At 41.7% G+C, this 18,185-nt stretch overlaps 1 long non-coding RNA gene across 6 annotated transcripts; it reads left to right on the top strand.

Annotated features, from left to right (window-relative positions):
* The first annotated feature begins 836 nt into the window (after positions 1 to 836).
* LOC116226040 (uncharacterized) lies at positions 837 to 16,375 on the top strand. 6 transcript variants are annotated; one of them, XR_016466471.1, is made up of 5 exons: positions 837 to 994; positions 3,666 to 3,758; positions 8,566 to 8,663; positions 14,307 to 14,360; positions 15,973 to 16,375. It is a non-coding gene; the product is annotated as an uncharacterized LOC116226040 (long non-coding RNA). The 6 variants fall into 6 exon arrangements; XR_004166213.2 differs by having other exon boundaries at positions 15,968 to 16,375; XR_016466472.1 differs by lacking the exon at positions 14,307 to 14,360 and having other exon boundaries at positions 840 to 994; positions 15,968 to 16,375.
* The last annotated feature ends 1,810 nt before the right edge of the window (positions 16,376 to 18,185 follow it).

Raw genomic sequence — 18,185 nt, 5'->3', positions numbered from 1 at the left:
CTCCTCTGGTAGGAGGCAGTTCTAGAACAGTTTTTTCCTACCTGTTGCAAAAAGTAATCTGTCTGCTAGCACAACCCATACAGCTTCTGTGTGGGTTTATTAACTTGTTACTGTGCTAAGGAGAGCCTTGGAAGAGGTTACATTATGTGTTTCTTCCAAAATGACTGGAAAATGGGAGTGTGCAGAGTTGGGAAGCAACAGTAATTGAATTTTGAGTTGTAGGGAGAAATTTCAGGTTGGATGAGTAGGAAAAAAGTGATAGGGAGAAAAGACTTAAGGTAAAACACTCATGAACCATAACACTCTGACCCTCTTAAATGAAAGCTTTTTACATATTCATCTGCACCTTCTTGCCCGAAGTTCAGATAACCATAAGAAAGAATGAAGTGTCCTTCAACCAAGGAAAATACTGTCCTAGCTGGGGCCTGTCAGCAGTGTAGATTTCTGTTCTGTGGTGCTTGGTAACTTCATATGTTCTGTAGGTAGCTGCTGCTATATGTTCCCTGTAAACTGCCCCTGGCTTTCAGGCTTTTTTGACTAAAGTCACATGTAGTCTGAAAGTGTTTTGAGTTGCATTTCACTGCTACTCTTAATTAAAGCATTATCAAAGTAAATTCAGATTCTGAAGCTTAAAAGATCAGAGTACTTCAATTCTAAACATCAGCCTCTTTCAGTTTTGGAAAGTTGAAAGCATCTGCTAAGGTAGACTGTTGCATATGACTTTTCTTCAACAGCATCTTTCTCAAACTGACAAAACACGGATGAAGGCCTTCCATGGCATTTCTGCTACAGCCTCCTGCACTAGCAGAGGCCTGGAGCCATCTTTCTACCTTCCTTATGACTCAGGCTGCCTAGCAACAAGGTCCCAGAGGGGGAACTGTTTGTGGCAGGATCACAGGGGGCTGGAAGGAGCAGCAACCATCAGATGTAGTAGAAAGAATGGAGTCCAGCCAGCTGTGTGCCATGCCTGTGGGACTGTGCTTTTGTTCTGCAGGTGGTGTTGCTGTTTAAGCTGTTGCCTTGGGTACCTATTGTAACTGCCTGTAAACTACTGCATAGGCAATACTGAAGCTACCTGAAAGTGCCTTTGAGTTCTGACTATATTTCTTACAATGATTGCATCAGTGTGTGTTTGTTTCTTAATCTAGCAGAGCAGAGAATTGTAGCATTTATCAAGCTGCTTTTTCCCACTCTTCTGCTCAGGTTTCTAATGTCAGATCAAATGAATGGCAGACATCTGAACAATTTCTTCTTTTTGGAGAAGTAGGAAAAGTGTTGAGGCATTCACTTTTTACTCTGTCACCCTTTGGCCCTAGATAAATTTTCAAAAGATGAAAGACTGGCAATTCAAGTGGAGCTCACTGTGCTTGTTTTCCTTCAATTTTAATCCTGAATCTCTAATTCTGAATAGAATTGTTGTCTTAATTTCCTGCACATCCTCCATGATTAAATTAGCTCTTTTTGTCTTCTTGTCCAAAGCCCTAAATGTTTCACTTCAGAACTCTCATTGTGACAGCTACTGAATCAGGCAGGCAGTTTTCGAAGCCTGACAGCATTCCATGCATCTCTAAAAGAAATCAGTGACTGGTTCTTGCCACTGCTGATCTTCCAGATATGTGAGGATTTTATTGTGCAAATTATTTAATCTGAAACAGCAAGTTACTGTGGTTTTTCTGCAGCCTTCCAGAAGTGGGTTTTTAACATAAAGAGCCATCCTTAGAAGTGTTTCAGAAATTTTTAGGATTTTGAGGTAGGATTTCAGGTTTATCTGTCCAGGCATGCACATGGCAACTTAAAATCATATCCGGTGTTGTCTGTGCTCAACCTCTTAACAGTTCTCTGTTAGGAGCTGTAATTGGCCTGTTCTGCAGGTGGCAGTATTGGGAAACTTATGGCAATAAGTCTGATTCAGAGATCAGCCACTCATTTATTTGAAGGTGCATATAATGTGAAATATACTGTTACTTCCAGTCGGACCACTCAGAAGCTAAAGCACCCATTTAGTCAAATGTTAATTCAAGTTCAGTGCAACATCTGAAGCCTCTTATGCATTTCAGTAGCCTTTGGTTTAGGTCCATGGCTTGTTTGCAGTTAATATAACACACACCACTTAATCTCCTGTATGTTATATGCTACTACTTCAATATTTATTTTCTTACAGGAGTAAGGGAAGAGTGGGAATAACTCCAGTAGCATCCAACTGTTAATGCTCAGATCAATCTATAAATACTTAAGATAGTGAAATAACCTCAAAAGGGGAACAGGAATACTAGTATCTGCTTCCTTTTGATGTGCAGGCACTGGGGAGTTCAAGTGGCTGGCAGATCCCTTTAGCCTGTGTGCTGGAAGTAGGGAGAAAAGACAGTAAACCTCACTGTCACAGGTTCCTTCTTCTGCTTCTACCAACAACTAAAGAGAGACTGCTGACAGGTCTGAAGCTCAGTGAGATTATGAACTGAGTGGGAACAATCAAGAACTTGAGAAAATGAAGACAAAATCCTAGTGCTGAAAATCCTAGTGCTGAAAGCCAAGTAACAGCATTTAAACTCCTTTGTGACCAAAGGAATTAAAATATCACTTGCATTTTTTCATTTTTAAAGCATTGCATAGGGTGATATTAAATTATTGGGAGTGGTTGATGCACCAAATACCTCAAACCCAAGGGATCTCAAATGAGCATGAGGCGAAGAGAACCCCACAGTTTAATGCAATGAGTTGATCTCATCATCTGGCTGGAGCCACTCTGTGTATGGACAGGCTGAGATGCAGGCCCTTGAGGTTATGGCAGGTGCCAAATTGAATATAAGCCCATGTGTTGTGTGCTCTCATTATAAGTAAGGCAAATTGCATACTACATTGGGAGTTCTACTGGGAGCAGTGAGGCTAGCTGATGGAGAGGAGGTGCTATCCATCACTACTTGGCACTGGTGAGGCTGCACCTGAACTGATGTCTAGTTCTGGGTGCTCAGTCCAAGGAGGATGTGGAGGAATCTGGAGAGGATCCAGCAGAAGGGTGCTGGAGATGTAAAGTGCATGGCCTGCACTTTTTCAGTCTGGCATAGAAGAGGCTAGGAGAGGATCTAATTGTACCGTATAACTACTTCCAGGGCATTTACAAGGATGATAAAGCTAGCTTTTTGATAGCAGTAACCACAGAATGCAGCTTGGAAGGTTCCATTTAGGGCATCTGGACACTAGATACGTACTTGTTTAAAGGGAAGTGGTTCAGTACTGGGAAAAAGTTGTCAGAGAAATGATAACCCATCTCCAGCCTTGGAAGCTTGCAAAGCTTAGCTAGAGAAAGCCACAGCTGATGTGATCCAGTATGGCCAATACTTCTGAGCAAGGGGTAGGATTAAATCATCTCCAGAGGTATATTCTGAGCATTGCAATTTATGAGGGCATACAGGACCCCTACTGGGAATGGGGTGCAGGAGAAAGTCAATGAATGCTTGGTGGGCAAAATGGGAAAAGAGACAATTCTTGCTCATTTCTCATAGGTCATCCTTCCATTAGCACCACAAACGCTGTAAGATGGTTTAATGACATTTCTCAGCTCCTTAAAAAGTTGCTATGCCTCAGAAAAGTAGATGAAGCCCAATGCGTGGATAACAAGGAATATAGAACTGATTTGAAAATTTCTTACATAGTTTTTTGCTTTTCAGATGTGGCTAGCAGATATTACAAGGCCTGCAGCAGGATATAAAAAATGAGGAGAGCATGGCATTGGAAGGACAAGGCTGGCCTAATGTGTTTTGGTAGGGTTAGCATTTTAAGCTCAATACAACTTTAAAAAAAAAAAAAAAAGACACTTCAATTGCTTACATTTGTTCAATGTCAGACTGAGAAGCATTATTATTTGTGGCACTGTTATTAGACTGAACTGTGTTTTCTTTTCAAGACTTTATAAGTATGCATGTTCAAAATCTTACCAGAACAGCTTCCACTCTTAATGTGTTTTTACTATCCCCACTGTGCAAGTAAGGAACTGAGACATAGATTCAGTGATTTGCTTAAGGTAGTACATGAAATTGATGGCAAAGTTGGGATTAAAACTCATTTTATAACCATGTAAGTTTTGTTTTTCAGGCAGAGTTTTATATCTGCACTAGTTTGGCTATGGGCCTGAGTTAATATATTCTACCTTTTAGCATGGCTTATTAGCTAAAGTTGACTGTTAGGCTAACCACAGCTTGACTGGCTTTGAGAACAGTCAGGTGAACTCATGTCTGTCTGCAAAAGAGGTCTGTATTAACACTTAATCCTGAGTTCCCCTCAAGGTATTTGGTAGATTTCTATTGCATCATAATTCAAGAAATAGTACTTTCTCCCTTCTTTCCCCCCTCCCATCCCACAGAAAGGTTAGGTATGTGGGGAAGCTGAGGAGTTTTGTAAATCAAAATTGCAAAGTATTGTAGAAAAGATTGGCTCAAGTATTCTGGTTTTCTGACAAACTGAAGACTTGGGTGAAGAAGTGATGTCCATATTTTGGTGCTTTTCACAACGGAGAAGTGTTGACGAAGGAACAAGATTGATCGGAAAGTACCACTATTGGGCTGCTTTGATGTTTTCTCCAACTTCACCACCATTCTTTCTCCTTTAACAGCACAATGGAACTGAAGGTCAAATGATGCCAATAAATGACAGGATCAATTCTTATTGAACAAAGCTAGGGAAGAGGCTAGATAATGGATGGATAATTTTTCCTTACATCTGAAGACAGTGGTTAGAGGTTTTTGATGCAGCCTAGTGCTATGTACATAGGTGGACGTGATCTTCCTTAAATATGAGGCATAGTTTGTGACTTGCTTTTCGGTGATCTGTATCACAACAAGGTTCTGAAAATCAGCCATGAGGTGACCTCTACTGTGTTTTGAGAAGCAACTGTCACAGGAAGCAATGACAACAAACTTCCTTGCAAAACATCATGCAAATGGGTGGCAAGATCTTCTTTCTGGTACGATCATTTTTACTGTCCCAAATGAGGCTGTGAGGGCTTAGGAAGATTTTCATGCAGTTGCTCTGTGGATAAGTGCCATGTTTAAGGGCAACAAAAAAGTGCTGTTTCAGCAGCAGGAGTCTTGGTCAATGCTTTTAACAAAAGTTGCTTCATTTCTACAGCGCCCTATGCCACAGCTGCTGCAGGGATATGTGTCACTCAGGTGGCTGGTGTAATCCCTTGCTCAGCTCCAGTTTGGATGTCTGTAGCTTGTGGCTGCCACGACTGAGGTGAGCCAGAGCTCAGAGTTTTCAAAGGTTGAGATCTTCCTCCCACCAGCAGCTAACAATATGTGAAGTATTGGGCTATTTTTACTATTGCATAGACTTATCTGGGAGATTTCAAAGGAGCGTCCACAGTCACACAGTTCCTTTGTGAGATGTGATCACATAGAGGTGAATAACCCTTCCCCAAAAATGGAGATGTTAGCTCCATTACATTATTTTTTTTCTGATGTTCACTTGATATATATGCATGTCATGTTATCAATTTGTTAGTTTGCTCCATGACACCCATGGGAGCAGCTAGGTGTTCTTTGCTCAGATAGAAAGTAGCTGAGTTCAGCTTCTGGAGCACAACACAGTACTCGGGCTCTGATTTTACAGAACATCTCAGCTCAGGGCTAGTCCAGGACTTCCAGTGGCTTCAGCTGGGCCTGGGCACAGAGCTGAGGCTGTGTACAAATAGATGTAAATTCCTCGGTCAGGAATGTAATGATATTTCCACATCTGTTTAGATTTGGAGCCTGATCTCATCCTACTAGGAGGGCAAAAATCCATTTGCTTTCAAGGAGAAGCCCCTCACTTGTGATTTTTCACTCTGGAGCGGACAGAGAATTAGCAAACTGCCAATTCTTTGCAAAGCTGTACAAATTCTACTCCATCAAGTGGGACAGCCTTCCTTAGAATGATTAAGCTTTTCCAAGATTTCATATCCTCACTCATCAGACTCCATTTACAACAGGAAATTACAGTTAACCTCTACGAAGACTTTCCCTGACTAAATCCAGTGTTTATAAATTATATCCAGGCAGAAAATGTGAATCCCGACAGTGTAACTACAGTCTGAAGTGTAAGCATTCACAAGTCCAACTGCTTTCCAAAATATTTTTTTGCTACAGCAGAAACATGAGTTTGTATAAATAAAGTATACATTTTTAACATATTTGCAGACTGCAATATAATAGATAACGTTTGTGTGGATTAGGGGAGCTCAGACCTGTGTGGGCTGTCTCTGCTGTTGTTCTCAGACAGAAGGTTTTCAGACTTCTCATCAGCAGTGACCACCAACAGAGCAACTTCCCTCTCCTTGGTTTTGTTTTTTTTTTTATAAGAATGCTGCTGGAAAGCTTCTTAAGAAATAAGCTCTATAGAACTCCTTAAGAAACAATAACAAGTTGGGCATGGTTTATCCAATCCCATGCTATTCTTTGTGTTTGTGGCAAGATCCCACTATTATTCTTTCTGGCATTCAGGCCAAGATATGCTGCTTGTTATATCTGTGTAATAACTTTGTACAGACAAACAGGTACAAGGTACCAACAGGTGAAGGATAGGCTCTCTCCAGAGAGGAGAGTGGCAGCAAGTCACACAGTTCATCTTTAGGTTTTTTTGCACTGACCTGAACAAATCTCCCAGCAGGACTCACCATCATTTCTTCCTAAGTGAGATTTTATACCATATCCACAGTGTGTAAAAGGTGCAACATGCAGCATGGGTCAATCTATTAAATAATTTTAAAACCCTTTAGTTCTAAATACGAGTCTTAAAACCTGAAGATAGTCAATAGATCTTGCACGATATTTCTTTAAAATGCTTGAGATAGAGCTGCTTTTCAGAAGAATATGCTTGTTAGGAGCAAAAAGTCAATTGGTCACCAACTGTGTTAAATTTAGGCAAAGCTTAATGTACCCTTACTTAAATTAGGCTCTTCAGTGAGGTGCCTAAAGTTGGATGCAGAGTGTCCAGATTTAGCTAAATTTGGTTGAGCTCTTCTTTATGGCTACTTGCAATTGACCCCTCTTGGTACCTTGCTAGTTGTCTGCTGGAGTCACTTATGGCACCAACTGTGACCTTACAGAGTAGGAAGTGACACTATGGGCTGGTGCTCCACCATACTGGAGCTCACGGGGAGAGGGCCTCATTCCTGACTCCGCAGTGAACCATAAGCAGTGACAGCAGATGTGACACACAGCATTCCTGTTTAGGACCAGCTTTAGGAAGGAAAATATCTCTGCTGTGCACTGGTAAATGCAGCTTAAATGAAAATGTTAGCATTCAGGAGAATTCTGGCCTGTGACCCAGATAGTGCAGAGGCAAACCATTGTGTGACTGTAACTCGTTAGTAAATGCAGTTCCACAGTCAGCAGTCTGCAAAAATGCTTATTTCCAAAACAAGCTTTTGCTGAAGCTTTCAGGCTGACTTCTGTTTCGGAAGGGAAATGTGGAGCTAGAAAGGGCTTCCAATCCCCACTTGCTTATTTATTTATATTCATTCTTATCTAGAGCAAAATAAATGCTTGTGCATATTTTATTTGCAAGTGAGGTATGATCAGTGAAATCCACCACAAAGCAAAATACGTGCAGCAATGCCCTTACAAATCTGTACTTATGGCATTCAGCTATGCAACCACTGCCCACAGTACAGATGGACAGACTTCTCATTTGTGGTTCATTAAGAACTCTGTCTAATCTGAAAATTATTCACAGCTGGACTGGCCTTTGTATTTAGAACTGCACAGCACTCCAACATGCAGATTTTGTACTTGAATCACTGATAAGTTTCACCGCTGCCTGGTGGTTGAAGTGTACTCCTTGTAGTGCATCTTTAAGCCTGCTGGTCCAGAGGCCTTTGGGATGAGACACAGCAGGCAGACAGAGGCAGCCCAGCTCTGCATGCCTTTGCAGCAGTCACACAGCATTACGTATGCTGCATTGTGGCTGGATGCAGTCTCATGGGGACTGTTCTTCAGAACAGGATCCTTCTTAAGATCCTCTTTTCCCACTCCACATCTCACTTGTAAAACCCTTGGCTGTGCATGAGGACCTCTGTCCAAAGAAGTCCATGTGGGTTTAAGACCTCAGCTTGAATTGCATTTTTTAATTCCATAAAGATTAGACCATGCTGTAAACTGTGGTGCTGGCTTTAGATGTCAGGGTCCCACAGCACGTGCTGAACTCCTTTATCAATCAAATTGATGAAGAAGACTTTATACAGAGAAGGAACCTAGCTAACTCCCATTACCATACCATTATTCTCCCTTATTCATGCGGCTGTGCATCACATTAGCTACTTAGTGCAACTACTGCACCATTTGGCACTTTGTGGTGAATGGTTCTCTCTCTTCCTGTGAATGTTCTCTGTATGTAAATATATTCAAGTAATAATGTGTGTAAGCCATAAAATATCTGCTGGAATACAGACTTGAATCTGACTCTTCCACCTGGTTCCTTACTGTTCACTGTGAAGTCAGCACCTCAACTTTTCTCTTTGGCTTGATGTACAGCCAATTTCCCTGTTACACAAAGCCCCATCCAAGCACCCTCAGTGATCTGTCTCCTTGGCAGGGTGAGTGAGACCACCAGGCAGCTTTGGGTTACCAGGAGATGAAAGTCTGCTACCAAAACCAAACACAAACCAGGACAATGCTGGCAGAAAAAATAAGGTGAGTGAGAATGAGGAAGGAAAACAAACATGTAGGTGAGGACTGGAGACATGCCTAGGAGTGCAGTACAGTGCTCAGTTTTCTGTTGGATTTATGTGCTATTTAGTTGCAGCTGACGGTTAAAACAGCTGATGATTGTTGAAGGTACAAAATAAGGTTGTTGAAGGCAGTGAGGCCTGAGATTGCAGGTTGGTGCTCCTTCTATAGATGGCACTGTAACTTTCCAAATGCATCCCTTTCCTGCCCATAATTTTTCTGATGTTATCAGTGCTAAGCTATCTCAAAAATAAATAAATAAGACACATATCAAAGGTAAAAGACAAAACAAAACTCAAAAACATCAATAACACTGAGATGCACCTTAAATCAAAAGTGTGATTTCTAGTCTCAAGAACGTTGCAGCATTATTCTGGACCTGATCAAAAAGCACCTGGTCTCACTGGCATCCCAATGACATTCTGTGGAGTGTGATGTAAGAGCAGAGCAAAAACACAGTGGTGCACTCTTATCTGCTGCACCAGCTTACAGGAGCTGCAGGGACACCACATGGACAGCTGTGGTATCTTTGTATTTAATGTTCCTGTACAGAATTTTCTTCAGAGAATGTCTTCATTTGCTTTTGCATCCATGTAGACTTTAAACATCCACAGCAAAGCAGATGGTCCTGTTGGAAACATGGCTTCTGTCTTTTTTTTCAGAGTGAACACAAATCCAAATGCTCTGTAAGAGATTTGAAGCAATTGTGCAAATGATTACCATTAGGAGCAGGAGCTAAGTAAAACCAATTGCTTAAAAATTACTAGTCATAGCTGGTTTCCTCCATTATTTTTCCCATTGCACATAACTTCTGCATGATAAGGACACTTCTATCTTAGAAGCACCAGTATAAAGGGCTTTGTCACCACCCTCAGTGCTCTCACTAGTAGCTCAGCAAACATCATTCTCAATAATACCAGGGTCAATATCTGTTCAAGCAACTCCACTTGTAAACACAAAACATTTCAAAAAATATCACTGATTGAAACACCCTTCAAGAAAGGCCTTGTTATTGTTAGTTCATCAAATTTTAGAGGGGCATCAACAAATTACTTTGGTTAACAGAGTCAAAACCCATCACAAAATAAGCACAGACAGCCCAACAGCCCGGCTTTTCCATGGGGCATTCTGCTCACACTGCAGCCAAATGGACTTCATATACATTTCAGGCAGAAAGATGCCTCTGCGTAAACAACTACCGCACTCCTGAAAGCATTGTAGCAAACAGTGATGCATGTCCCAGATCCTATGCAGCCTGCACACTGACAGTTTAACAAAAGGTATATTTCTGTGTAACACAACACTTCTATATAACACGTCCTGTTTCAGCGGTACCCCAAAACATTTTATGTTCTTTCTTCACTACATAAGGGGCTTTAAAAGCAATAGAAATATTGCATTTCTAATCCCACTTATTAAATGCTAACTAAAGGTGCGTACAGAATTTTAAGAGAAACTGCCATCAAGTAGCTTCCTTTTCAACAGAACTCCTGCTATTATTGACCAGAACTGGTAACTTGTAAATACCTATGAAAAAAAGTGAATCCCTTTATCTTTAGGAAATTTACAGCAGTATTCTTCGAAAGTAAATACAGATAGTAAAATATATACAATAACTGAGCCAGATTTATGACTATGATTATGAAGAAATAGGCCATGGTTTATACCTGATAAGAATAGTGCACTTATTCTGTGGAGAGTGAAAGATTTATTATGTGTTTAAGCATTCATTTCCTTATTTTTGTGCATGTTTTCTGTAAAGGATATGTTAACTATATTATGATCACTTGAGAACTTAAATGGATTTGGGAATTCAGCCCTAAGTTTTGCAATCACTCAACATGTTATAAACCAAGGATATCTGTTGGTGTAAACATCTCTTTCCATCCTTCTGAACAGTGTTTCTGTAAGAAGAAATCAGCCATGGGATGGCTTTTATATTATCACAAGCTTTGAGACACAGCGTGTTCCAATAAAGTCGTTACAATTCTTATATCAAGGGCCAGAAGTTTAAGAGGAAGATAAGAAGTGAATCCTGGACATTATTATGTGTTCTCCAGACATGATGGCCTCCTCTTTGGGACTCTGGCATTCCTGTGGAAGCAGACAGGCTTCATAAACCTCATCTCTCTTTCTCTCCTCTGGAGGTTCTACAATCTTGAGTATTTAAAGATACAAATGTAAATGTATATAAATACGACTTTCTACATAGCAAGATGACTCTCCTTTCTCCTCCTTCTCACACACATGAGAGATGAAGAGTTTTCTTTGCATCTCAGTCTCTCCCCTACATTTCTCCTGGAGTCACCAGCACTCTCAAGGCCTCAGAAAGTAAAAGTCACGCAGTTTTTGAGAAAAGCAGCCCTAAGAATTGGCAGGCTTAATGGAGCATATGTGCAGCTCTTTCCCTTTTCCCCAGTGCAGCACCTCCAGCATGTGCACACCACAAGTTTCCAGCTGGGTTCTATGTCATGAGTGCCTTCTGTTGCTTTCAGTATCTGTTTTCAAGTCTTCTACAGTGTTTCAGCATTTTGTTGAAATAATTACTGCAGAAAGGGAAAGAGAAGACTATAGCAACCTAGTGATGATGAGATATGCCTACAGACTGTCTCAGCACATGCCGTGAAGAAGCACTGTTTATCTAGAAGGAGATGCTCTCGACACTTAAGCCTCCACTTTCCTTGCTGAAGTGTCTCCCACCCCTAGGCTGAGATCATGAACACTCGAGTGCTGCCAACCTACTCCAAAGTACAAAGGCAACTCTGGTTCCTAGCAAGGCAGCAAAAAAGACAAGTTTCATGTTAGAAGAGCTCCCACAGATGATAGCCCAGTCATGCTGCTGGAAAATCTTTCACTCTGTAGAACTTGTTGTATGTCTTTCCTTCATCACTGGAACAAATACCCCACAAGTCTCGACTGCCAACAAGATTTAAAAGTCTTTATCCCTGATGGGCTCATATTTTCCCAGTTTCACTGTTGCATGTAAGATGCTGCTCAGTCTCACAAGATACTCCTGAGATGGATTGTTCCCTCCTTTTCAAACCTCTTTATTATATTCTGGCTGCAAAGTTGTCTCTAAAGAGAAACATTTAAATGGAATGTTACGGTGATGTTTGCCTGAAGTACAGTAGACATAAATCTCATCTAGTGGAAGCTGTCCGTGCCCATGGCAGAGCAGGTTTTGAATTAGAAGAGCTTTAAGGACCCTTCCAACCTAGAACTTCAGAAAAATACATCATTATCTGGAGACTCCTTGGTCAAGTTTGCAAAGGGATGCTGGTGTTCCCTGCACTATTTGGCCTAAACTTGAACATTTTATTTCTAACAAGGCTTTTCTGAAGCTAGTGCTCCAATTTCTTGAAGACTTGCCATCCATTGTTCTGATCTTTTGCTGGCCTGCCAGCACACAAAGCAAATATGGTGTCACTGGTGTCTTAGGACTGGAATTTTTTAAGGCATGGATGGGACTAAGGTGCCTGATCCCATTAATTTTGATGGGATCTGAGCATCTAATTCCTTCAAAGTCTTATGAAAATCCCTATTCAGATTCCTGAGCATGGATCATCAATATGGAGAAGATATAATCCAGGAATATGATATTTTAAGAATAAAGCTTAGTAAATAAGGTTCTTTTGAAAAGCATTGTTTAAAGAAAAATGTAGATATCTTCCCAAGTGCTGGCTTGGATCTGCTGCACGTATAACAACCCTGCAACCTATGGTTTGCCTTTCCTTCCCTCCAGCTAGATCAGGAGCTTGTGTGTTAGGCAGCCCCATCAGCAGCCAAAAAGCCTGAGAATAAGAGTCAATTGATTTTGGAAATCAGTTCAGTAATATGGATTATCAACTTTAAGAAAGTTCTTTCCATTCTCTTACATGATCAGATGAAGTTTTCTTAACCTTTGGGTTTCTTTTAGAGGCCCAGAGAGGAGCATTTGGGCCTCTAAACTGGGAAAAACTCCAGATATTTTTGCTGGCTAGAGAGAAAGACATAATTAAAAAAAAAAAATTAAAACAAAAAAAAAGTAATAATAAGAGAAACTTATGAAAGTAACTTAAAAGGATTTTTTTTCCTATTTTGCTTTTTTTTTTTTTTTTTTTTTTTTTAAGAGGAGATCTCATGAAGTTTTTTGGCTGTACACACAATAGCAGTGATTTCTTGGCAATCTCATCAGCTACACTTTCATCTGGGTGGGCAGCTCTTAAGTAGTAAATCATAGTGGTACAGACAGCAATTCAACAATGTTTAATCTCCTCCCTGATACGTTGTTAACAAGGACTTAAATAGGAGATAAACCTTCATAGTGCAATAGATGATGCCACCACATCCATTCCCAAAAGCAGCCCTGAAGAGAGTCAGCTTGGATCCAAAACTTGCTCTAGGGCACTTGGGTTTCTGAGGCTTGGCCAGCAGCACAGTGATGTCACTCCTGGGTTGGAGATGGCTCACATCTGAGCAGATGGCAGCAAGGGCAGAGTGAATCTACATTCTGGGATCATGTTGCACCTTTGCTTACAAGTTCAAACCCCAAGAGATGTGCCAGGCCCTCCTGGACTCACACTCTTGCAGGACAGAACTCAGAAAAAGTCCCAGAGTTTTTAGTAAAGTGAAGTTTGATCCCCAGGAGGTCTAGAAAACAGCAATTCTTGAGAAGCACTAAAAGTTTTATAACTTTTCCTATGGAAGGCCCAACAAATACCTATGGTACTATGTGTTTCTTTAATGCCTGAATGTCTTACGTATATTAGGAAGTATTCTGTTTCCATCAGAAGCTCCAGTGAGTGAGTTTTTACCTGATGTGTGTGTGTGAAATGGTGAAGTAATATTAATCTGGTTGGTACTTGCTGTTTAGGGACGGATGTACAAGAAATTCTGCTGTATGGGGAGATGTCCACATCTCACTGCTGTAATTCAGACAGGGTTACAAGTAATACTCTACCTTTTAAAATGGGTGGAGCAAAGTAAAGACAACATAAGAGTCTCCATTTTGAGCTTGGGCTGGTGTCTGATTTTGACATCCTGACTATGATTATGTGACTGCATGCCTGTGATGATATGATGGATGCTGTCTCTCCCAGATGGTACGTGCTACACCAAAGCACCTCCACAGCTTTGATGCATGTCTTGTTCTGCAAGGACTGCTGGGCTGCAGATCACTGAACAAGACAGCCTGCCTTCAGGGAGCAAGCTCACCCAGATCTCACCCTGCACAGCTTTTTCTTGCCTCCAGATGAACACAGTCCTTGGCTAAATGTTGTCCTTTAAAAATTCAATACATAAGTAAATATATATATATATTCCTGTATCACGAAACTAAATTGTAATGTTTCTAAGTAAAACAAATTGTTGTCCTGCATAGAGTCTCTCTTTACCTTTCTCACCTTTTTCTTTTTACTTCTTTTTAGCCTGTTTCTCTTCTTCATTTCCATTTTCCACTTCTAGCTGCCTATTCCCTTACCTTGAGTAAATAAATATTGTAATTCACTGTGAATCAGCTAATATCCCAAACAAGTCTGTATGAAGCCCAGGACTAATTCCAGGCATAGGTTTTCTTTTTTTAAACCTAGTAGGAGAACAAAAAAGAAGACTTTCTCTACTTCTTTCTAGACGATGCAAGTGACTGCTGAAACTAAAGATTGAATGTGATGTGGCTTTTCCCAGGTTTGTCAAACTTCCAAACGTCACTACGTAGCAAATAGCTCCTCTAATCAGTGAGAGATTCTTTTATTTTTTTTTTTTTTTCCCTTTTGCACTTTTAATACAACAGCATAGTTTAGTGATTTACTTGGTTATGCCGCCATTATACAAATATATATCAAGGAAATGAGTATCAGAACACAGGAATTTACCTTGGAAACTAAGACTTGATTTCCAAATCACCCATTTCTGCACTTCTAGAAATTTGATTTTCATCTTATTTGACTCCAGTTTGTCAGTTTTCAACTACATTCACTGTATGTTGTCTCATACACGACAGCCCTTCCCATCCCCAAGTAATGCAACCCTATAGCCCTCATTTGAAGCTACAGCTCACTACAATGGTTTGTGGACATCTGAACAACCTGCTCTGTCTGCTTAGTGCAAAATCAGCTGTAGGGTGATTGCAGGTACACCCTGGAAGTGGAGATTCTTGTTGGAAGAACACCCTGGGTCCACTTCCAGTTCTTAATGAAGTAGACTGTGGGGAAGTAGCTGAAAAGTAATCAAGTTCAGAAGAAACCTGGCAGGGAAACACTTCTTTGCCCTTCTATGCTGCTTCCAGTTCAGCACAGAAATGATATCTGTTTGCTGTTTCTGCTGTAGAGAAACCATGCTGGCAGATACACAGCCTACAGACACAGAGCTTTTATCTTAGCAGTCCAACAAGATCATTAATAACACTGGTGAAAGGCACTCATCACTTTCTCGTGATATTACTTCTTTCACTGGGTTCCTTCTGCCCCTTTTTCTCAGGGGTTTTCATAGCTTCTCTTTGGCACATTGTCCCTCCACCTACTGCTTGGGAACACGAGGAGGGGAGAGGCAGAACAGGGATGGACAAAGTTCAGAGCCAAGATAGGGGCTGTGGGAGGTGGGGAGGAAGTCAGCTGGACTGGGGGGGGGTGAAAAAAAATGATGCTTTTTAAAGAGGATATAGGAACTTCCTACCCCAGAGGAAAGGCAGGTCTTGATGAGAACAATATAAAGAAGGAAGGAAACGGTTGTTTGGGTGAGCAGGAGAACTGAGTGTGGCTGTGGATGAAAGGCGAAGCTGAGCCAGCCCCGTGCAATCAGCAGAGCCATCAGCATGGGATCTGGGGCCTTGAGAAGGAGAACCAAGTGCACAGCCAGGGAGGGGGCCGGGCAGGGAAAATCCCACACCTAAAGAGTATCGGCACTCAGAACAGAGATATGGATCAGGGATTTGGTACACAGAGAACAGAGAGATGAGAAGAGCCCAAAGAATTGTGCTTTGGAAGGGAAGTTCAGCTTGAATACTTGCAGGCATTTATGAGCACGGTCTCTCATTTTGAACAGCCTGTAGCCTGGTTTGTGGGGCTCATGGCTGAAGAGCATCGTGTTTCAAAGTGAATCAAATCCTGAATAATCAACAGCTTTTCAAATCTAAAGAAATAATTAAATGCAAAGACAAAACAATAGAGAAGTGTCAAATACTGCTCAGCCACTATTAAATTAGTAAAATAAGGTGCTTTACTTTTCAAAAATCAAAGTATAGTTACGAAGTAAAGAAAACCTGCTTTGCAAAAGGGCTGCATGCTCTCTTCCAGAACAGGGTGAGAAGGGGTAATGCTGCTTTTCTCCAAGGGAAGAGCAAGCAGAGGAGACCCAGCCAGCCTGTACCCCTCTGAATGGCTCAGAACGTGGATGCCAAGTCTGACAGTATGCTGCTGAGTGAGCGGCAGTGCAGAGAAAGTGACTGTGATGGAAGGCAGCACAGCAGGAACACACAGACAGGTGCTGTCAGCCAAATGCTGAATGCTGCAAATGTGCCACAGCAGATGCCCCAATTAAATAAAATGCAGAGTCACAACATTTGCTTCAGTGATTGAGAAAATCAACATGCTCTCGTGATCTCAGAATGACTGATCGTCATGGGAAACAAAAATAACTAAAGCTCCAGTGTTACTTCTATTGTAGCTTGTATGTTAAAAAAAAATAAAAATGAAAGAACCTGTCGAACATGAACAGCCTTCCTCTGAATCATTTTTCAGAATTAGGCTTTTTCTAGCTCCTAAATGGACACCCTTACCAACCTGCTCTCAAAGACAGCCTGCAGAGTGGAACTGTCTTTGAGTCTAGTTTTATCAATGAAGAAAATGTTGAAGATTTGGTGAAGATTTCTCCCACAGCCCTCTGCTCTGGCCAATGCTGCTGTGAATGTTTCTCTCAGCTGCTCACTCTGCCTACTCCTCCATTCACCCCTTCATGCACAAGGTCTGAAGTGCACATCCTGACTTTGGTAGTCAGTAGAAAAATCTCCAAACCTCCAGGTGTATTAGATGGACTAAACAGGATTTCTAGACAACCTTTAAACGTCCCTTCCAACTCAGCATTCTATGATTCTAAGACGCCTGAGGAGTTGAGGAGTATCCAAATTAATGATGTTCCACGTCAGCACACACTCACCAGACAGCCGCATTGCTTTTTGCAATTGCATTACAGTCCTGTGTCTGTAGTGGCCCTCAACTAACCAGCTGCTGGATGTGCCTACCCTTGTTCTGCACCCCAGAGAATGAAGGAACCCCGAGCAATCTTTCTAAAATGAGTATTCTACATGCTCAAGTTGTCCACAGGACATTCATGGTTTGATAAAGGGGGAAAAGAGACAAGCAAATCACTTCAATGGATGCAAGTGCTCGAGGAAACAACCAAAGAGATACTCATTTGGTGCAGCCTAGGCTTAAAGACATTAGATTGATTGCTGACATGAATAAAACAGTTTCTCTTCCCAACAGAGAAAACAAAACTGGGTGGCAGACCAAACCAGCCAGTACCAAACCAGCTGAACCCCCACTCCACTTGAAACCAGCTTCACAAAAGCCTGTTTTTTTTCCCTTCTGTTCAAGGTAGCAAAGCCCTGACAGACTCAGGAGCCCCTCTTCCCTCTGCTTTCACCTTCCCATGGCCACCCCACGCACTGTCCCACAGCTCCCTGGCGCAGTTCCCTCACTCACCGTGGGCACACTGCAGGCAGGGCGAGTGCACCTGTACAAAGCTGCACAAAGCACACAGCTTGGCACTGCTGCCTGCTCCTGCAAAGGCTTTCCCCTGTCTAATGAGCACAGATGCAGATGGTGGTGAGGTGATAAGGACTGCTGAGATGCGAGCTAGAGTTTTACTGGAATTTTTTTTTTGCAATTACTTACAGTCCTGTGACTGTAATGGCCCTCAACTAACCAGCTGCTGGATGTGCCTACCCTTGTTCTGCACCCCAGAGAATGAAGGAACCCAGAGCAATCAGCCACAGTTCAGGGGCTGAACTGAAGCACTCATTTTAAAACAGCAGCTACAAGGGAAATTGTTCTATTTTGTTGCTGTTCTGGTTGGAGTGGCAAAATGACATCAAGAAAACCCTCCTGGAGTTTCCAAGTGCTTGTTTTCATATTTTGCCTCTTATGCCAGTCAGCGGGGTGGCTGCAAAAGGGAGAGAAAAACCTTTGCAAAAATCCATAACTGATGTCAAGGGGCTTACAGAAAGGCCTGCTGCTCCCCAGGCAGATGGTGGCTTAAAAAAAATAAATAAATAAAGCAAGCTGGGCTGATGCTAGAGCCGTGTTGCCATGGGAACAGGGAGGTAAGGATGCTGCTCAGATCTGACCGGATGGAAGCAGGTTCAGGATTAGGATTAGTGAAGAAGTGGCCAGATTCCTGCTGCCATGCACGGTTTTCCTATTCTCCTAAACACAAAGTAGGGCTCTCTGAAGGTCTGTACCACACATCTTGGTGCAGATTTCAGCAATTTAAAAAGTATATATCCGAATGCAA

Source organism: Phasianus colchicus, chromosome 4 (assembly GCF_987193195.1).
Source record: "Phasianus colchicus chromosome 4, bPhaCol1.hap1.1, whole genome shotgun sequence".
Taxonomy (NCBI): Eukaryota; Metazoa; Chordata; class Aves; order Galliformes; family Phasianidae; genus Phasianus; species Phasianus colchicus.
Note: the sequence above shows the minus strand (reverse complement) of the source record. Positions and strands in the feature narration are given on the sequence as shown.